We start from the raw sequence: 6,958 nt of genomic DNA on the forward strand, positions 1-6,958 counted from the left end.
CAGCCGTCTACCAGCAAGTTTTAGAGCACTTCATGCTTCCTGCTGCTGACCTGCTCTATGGAGATGGAGATTTCAAGTTCCAACAGGACTTGGCGTCTGCACACAGCGCAAAATCTACCCGTGCCTGGTTTACGGACCATGGTATTTCTGTTCTAAATTGGCCCGCCAACTCCCGCCAACTCCCCCCCCCCCCGATCCCGAAAGGGATAAGCGGTAGGAAATGGATGGATGGATGATTAATTATTCAAGAACAGTGTTTTATTTTCCTATATTCAAACACAGTGTTACTCTTCAAACTGTGTGTAATGTTGCAGTGGCCAAAATATTACATATACTTGTTAAATACAACTTCTGCCTTGTTTTTATTGATTATTTAGGCCTACTATGCTACTGTATTTTAATGTTTAGTCATTATGGTGGTACTTGGAGAGCCAAGTGTGTTCCGAGGTGGTACTTGGTGAAAGACGTTTGAGAACCACTGATCTAGCTATGAAAATATTAGATTCATAATTAATAAATTCTACTTTGCGGAAATTAATTGACCACAGTCAACCCGGGAGCCAATTATCAGTGAGAAATGATGGATTACTGTACACTTGAATTAATTTCTGCCAAGTATTAATCGTTGATCATAAGTCAAATAAGAGAAATATAAGAAAAAAGAGGAGGAATTTAACCTGAGAGGAAAATCTCATTTAAAACATTTGTATGCTCGTACAACACTTAAAAACTTTAGCATATCTGTTTGTGGAAATAAATTATGGAATGGATTAACCAAATGAATGAAACAAAGCACCAATATGATTCAGTTTAAGAGACTGTTCAAACTACACACAGTACACAGAACAAAAATTATGATGAAGATCTTGAACCCTTTTTTTATTGTTTTATTGAGACGAAGATTATTTATGTATTCAATATTTGTTTACTTACTATGGTATATTATTTATTTGTTCACTGTTCTGTTACAGAGAACAAGGAAATAGGATAAAATTGCTATGGTATGAAAAGGGGTAGGATTAAAAAAGCTCAGTTTCTTCCTACTCCTTTTCGGACGTGCTATAATGAAACAACTAGAAATATGTGATGCATTACATTGTATCATATGCATGTTCGAAATAAACTGAAACTGAACTTAACTGAAATATTTAATACAGCATAAAAACCTGGATTTTTCAACATTATGAGAGCCCTCGAGACATGAAATAATGCCCTTTAGTCACCTTTACACTTTTCAAACATAATAATTTCGCCGCACCTAGTGTGTGTGACAATCATTGATACTTCAACTTATAGTAATGCTATATTCCAATATGCCTGACCCGGAGCCAATCAGTGAACGCAATACTGAACAGCGTGCCCCTGATTGGTTTGGTCTCATCTAGTGGCAAATACTACTGTAGGATTTGTATCTTTAGTTCATTTGGCCGTTTTTTGCTTGAAAATGCGAAACTCGGGCCAAAAATGTTGCAGAATATGCTTTAAAAAAATTAAAAAATTTGGAGACACTAATGCTTTTAAATGACAAAGTGTGTTTAAACTTTTGACTGGTGCCGTAGATTGCGCAGGTGTTCCTAATGGTGTGAACAGCAAGTGTTTGACAAATTAATTGGTGTTATGAAAATAAACATAAATCTAGAGTGCAGGCTGACATATTAATGAGCACTTACCGTATTTTCCGGACTATAAGGCACACTTAAAATCCTTTTTTCCCCTCAAAACTCGACAGTGCGCCTAATAACCTAATGTACGGAATAATTCTGGTTTTGCTCACCGACTTCGAAGCAATTTTATTTGGTACATGATGTAATGATAAGTGTGACCAGTAGATGGCAGTCAAACATAAGCGATACGTGGTAAGGGGTATGATGGCAATATCACTCAAGTAGACAACACCAACATTTTATATGTTCCATTGAAAATATAGAACATTATACACGGTGCTCAAAAATCTATCAAAAATGTTTTAGTACGACTTTGGTAAGCTATAAAGCCGCACCACTTAGTGGATTGTCGGCACATTAAACATACGAGTATTATTATGGTGTGTGTATAAGGTAAGACATATTATCTGGCGTTTTGTTTTGCAATATTATGCAAAACCAACTTTTCTTACCTTCTTGTACCTGCTGATCTGTATTTGGGATTTGCATAAGTCCTGAAAAATTGCGTGGGTCCGCCTTTGTAGTCCGTGCCGACAACGTAGTCGATAGGCTTTTTCTTATTTTCTATCTTCTTGTTATGGGACATTCATCCTCCGCTGTTGCCATTTCTAATATAAAGTAAAGTTCTTACTTATATCTGTCAGTAAACTCGCTATGAAAGCGCTAAAACATACCGGTGTAGTGAGTTTACATTATTCACCCAAGGAACTTTAGATATTAGAGAGTTCCGGTCGGATGGTTTTTCACGAGACACATTGCTGTTGTTTCCGGATGAGAAGATGCTGCTCCGTTATTGATTTAAGTAAAGTCTGAATGTCATTAAAACAGTTAGCTCCATCTTTTGACACTTCTTCAACTCCCGTCCTTGCACGCTACACTGCTACAACAAATATGACGAGGAGAAGACGCTGCCGAAGGTGAGCCACATAAATAAAACCGCCCACAAAATGGCGCATCCGGAAGCGACGGTCAGAAAGCGGCTTAAAGATGATCTGTAAAACATAATCTATGCAACATTTTGACCAAAGATCCACCATCACATGTTATGTAGACCACAAGGAAGTGTTTTACATTTAGAAAAATAATAATAATATGACTCCTTTAATGCGCCCTATAATCTGGTGCGCCTTTTATATGAGAAATAAACAATTAATCGGCAGTGCGCTTTATAATCCGGTGCGCCCTAAGTCTCGAAATTACTACTGTAGTCAGTGGTGTGAGTCACTCATCATCATCATCGATACACAATCTGTGTTGCCACACTGGACCACAAAACAGGAAGTGGCTTAATATGCACAAACTAATAAGCTCCACGGCACCACAAGGTCAAAACCTAGCCGCCGTGTGCGCCATGTCATCCCTCGCTATGGGTGACATTTAGCAGCTTTGTCGCCTCTGTCCCGTCCACCAAAAATAACCTCAGCTGTCCCGAGCCGTCTACGTCCATTTCCATTTGTAGAAGCTAACGCCACCTCAGCTGTCCGATAAGGCTCCGCACCAACTTATAATAACTTCCTATCCAACAAACTTCACACAAAAACGCCTTCAAAAGGTGAAATGTAGCTGTTAATGGCACACAGTTGTTCTTTTAAAGGGAAATAGTGAGAACTTGACAGGTTTATGTTAGCTAGGCTAGCTGAAACATAATGCTAGCTAATTACATTTCTGAATTGTAAATAAAATATTACAATTCTAAAGTCACATTTTCAAATAAAAGCATAAATACCACATTTTAACCTCCTATTTTTAACGAACATGACGTAATCACCTTGAGTCTTCTCCAGTGTGTCACTCAAGAAGTTCCCAGCTCCAAAAAGTGAATGAATTCCAGTTTTTCTGTGTTGTGAAATATCCTTCAAATGCTTCTTGTGGAGTGAGGGCGGTGTGTAGCATCCCCCAGTGCCCGGTGGTGCGCGCTTGACTACACCTAATTTGTGTTTCTTGTCCTCCAACTTGTAGCAGTGATGCCAGATAGCTGGCGTGCCTATTTAGGCGCAGCCTCCTATCCAAAATAGACTCTTGTCATTTAGTGAACAGATAGCAACACATAGTCACTCTGTTGCACGCTTGCTGCAAACCCCACATCTCCGTTTAAGACTGTGGAGACATTAACACAAACCCCAGAGGAATCCACAATAAAGGAATTAATGTAATGGATGGCTGGTAGGGCATATTAGCAAAACATAGCAGTCTGGAGACATATTGCAATAATATGGTCCCACGTGGACATGAGTGTGTAATCTGATTGGATGCAAATTCCCTAACAGGTTGAATTAATTCATCTGGATTCAGCAACAATATTCTCAATTTTTAAGGATCTACTGCCAAAAAAGCTAATCAAATATTTTTTATATCAGGCCAGGGCAATTATTTAGACTCGGAGGGTGGGGGCCAAATTTAGAGAAAAAAATGTGTCTGGGGGCCGATCTATCTATCTATCTATCTATATCAATCAATCAATCAATGTTTATTTATATAGCCCTAAATCACAAGTGTCTCAAAGGGCTGCACAAGCCACAACGACATCCTCGGTATAGCCCACATAAGGGCAAGGAAAAACTCACCCCAGTGGGACGTCGATGTGAATGACTATGAGAAACCTTGGAGAGGACCGCATATGTGGGTAACCCCCCCCCCCTCTAGGGAGACCGAATGCAATGGATGTCGAGTGGGTCTAACATAATATTGTGAGAGTCCAGTCCATAGTGGATCCAGCATAACAGTAAGAGTCCAGTCCACAGTGGGGTCAGCAGGAAACCATCCCGAGCGGAGACGGGTCAGCAGCGCAGAGATGTTCCCAACCGATATACAGGCGAGCGGTGCACCCCGGGTCCCGACCCCGGACAGCCAGCACCCCATCCATGGCCACCGGATCTGTGTGTCTCCCCTTCCACCAGAGATAGGGGGGAGCAGAGGAGAAAAGAAAAGAAACGGCAGATCAACTGGTCTAAAAAAAGGGGGGCTATTCAAAAGCTAGAGTATACAAATGAGTTTTGAGATGGGACTTAAATGTTTCTACTGAGGTAGCATCTCTAACTGTTACCGGGAGGGCATTCCATAGTGCTGGAGCCCGAATAGAAAACGCTCTACAGCCCGCAGACTTTTTTTGGGGCTCTGGGAATCACTAATAAGCCGGAGTTCTTTGAACACAGATTTCTTGCCGGGACATATGGTACAATACAATCGGCAAGATAGGCTGGAGCTAGACCGTGTAGTATTTTATACGTAAGTAGTAAAACCTTAAAGTCGCATCTTAAGTGCACAGGAAGCCAGTGCAGGTGAGCCAGTATAGGCGTAATATGATCAAACTTTCTTGTTCTTGTCAAAAGTCTAGCAGCCGCATTTTGTACCAACTGTAATCTTTTAATGCTAGACATAGGGAGACCCGAAAATAATACGTTACAGTAATCGAGACGAGACGTAACGAACGCGTGAATAATGATCTCAGCGTCGCTAGTGGACAAAATGGAACGAATTTTAGCGATATTACGGAGATGAAAAAAGGCCGTTTTAGTAACACTCTTAATGTGTGACTCAAAGGAGAGAGTTGGGTCGAAGATAATACCCAGATTCTTTACTGAGTCGCTTTGTGTAATTGTTTGGTTGTCAAATGTTAAGGTGGTATTATCAAATAAATGTCGGTGTTTAGCAGGACCGATAATCAGCATTTCCGTTTTCTTAGTGTTGAGTTGCAAGAAGTTAGCGGACATCCATTGTTTAATTTCATTAAGACACGCCTCCAGCTGACTACAATCCGGCGTGTTGGTCAGCTTTAGGGGCATGTAGAGTTGGGTGTCATCAGCATAGCAATGAAAGCTAACACCGTATTTGCGTATGATGTCGCCTAGCGGCAACATGTAAATACTAAAGAGTGCAGGGCCAAGAACCGAACCTTGGGGGACTCCGCACGTTACCTTAACATAGTCCGAGGTCACATTGTTATGGGAGACGCATTGCATCCTGTCAGTAAGATAGGAGTTAGACCACGACAAGGCTAAGTCTGACATACCAATACGTGTTTTGATACGCTCTAATAAAATTATGATCGACGGTATCGAAAGCAGCGCTAAGATCAAGAAGCAGCAACATAGATGACGCATCAGAATCCATCGTTAGCAGTAGATCATTAGTCATTTTTGCGAGGGCTGTCTCCGTAGAGTGATTTGCCCTGAAACCGGATTGAAAAGGTTCACAGAGATTGTTAGACATTAAGTGTTCATTTAGCTGCTGTGCGACAATTTTTTCGAGGATTTTCGAGATAAACGGAAGGTGGGACACCGGCCGGTAGTTTACCATGAGGTCAGGATCGAGGTTAGGTCTTTTGAGCAAAGGATGAATAACCGCTTTTTTGAATGCTAGTGGAACAGTGCCAGAGGAAAGTGATACGTTTATAATATTTAGCACTGATGGACCTAATAATACAAAAAGCTCCTTAATAAGTTTCCCAGGAAATGGGTCAAGTAAACATGTTGTTTGTTTTGTCCCATTGACACATCTTAACAATTCCTCTAGTGTTATTTCATCAAAGAGAGAGAAACTATTTTGGAGGGCGGTATCCTTCGTAGATACAGTCGTATCTGTGTTAATAGAACCCAGTTGTAGCTGCGATGCATTGTCTTTAATCTCCTTTCTAATGAGTTCAATTTTCTTATTAAAGAAATTCATAAAATCATCTGCTGAGTGGGTGGAGCTACTGGGAGGAGTCCCTTGTTGGGTTAGCGATGCTACTGTACTAAACAAAAATTTCGGATAATTTTTGTTGAGGTGGATGAGATTTGAGTAATATTTAGCTTTAGCTAGGGTAAGCATGTGTTTATAAGTTATTAAACTATCACTCCATGCTTGATGGAAAACCTCAAGTTTAGTAGCGCGCCATTTGCGTTCCAGCTTTCTACATGATCATTTATGGGCTCTAGTTTCTTCTGTAAACCATGGGGTGCGCCTTTTAGGGGCTCTTTTAAGCTTTAGCGGTGCTATACTATCAATGGTGTCGCGCAGGGCGTCGTTAAAGTTGTGAGTGAGGTTATCAATAGAGCCGACATAATTTGGGAATGGTGCCATTACCGAAGGCAGTAGGCCAGCAAGAGTCATCGTTGTGGCAGCATTAATGTTGCGGCTGCTATAGTAGTTATTATTATTAGTTTGTTGACAATGAGTCAGAACTTCAAATTTTATAAGGTAATGATCGGACATTACTTTAGTATACGGGAGTATCGTAACTTTGGAGGTGGTGACACCCCTGACCAGCACTAGATCTATCGTATTTCCGTTGCGATGCGTAGGTTCATTTATTA

General features: G+C 40.7%; 1 protein-coding gene across 1 annotated transcript in view; it reads right to left on the reverse strand.

The window, feature by feature from the left end:
- obscnb (obscurin, cytoskeletal calmodulin and titin-interacting RhoGEF b) overlaps positions 1-1,743 on the reverse strand; it is a 98,529-nt gene extending 96,786 nt beyond the window's left edge. The window contains exon 1 of the mRNA XM_061979388.2: positions 1,671-1,743. The gene's annotated coding sequence lies outside the window, so the exon portion shown is untranslated. The remainder of the gene's footprint in view (positions 1-1,670) is intronic.
- Positions 1,744-6,958: the final 5,215 nt, after the last annotated feature.

Source organism: Nerophis lumbriciformis, linkage group LG19 (genome assembly GCF_033978685.3).
Source record: "Nerophis lumbriciformis linkage group LG19, RoL_Nlum_v2.1, whole genome shotgun sequence".
Lineage (NCBI taxonomy): Eukaryota > Metazoa > Chordata > Actinopteri > Syngnathiformes > Syngnathidae > Nerophis > Nerophis lumbriciformis.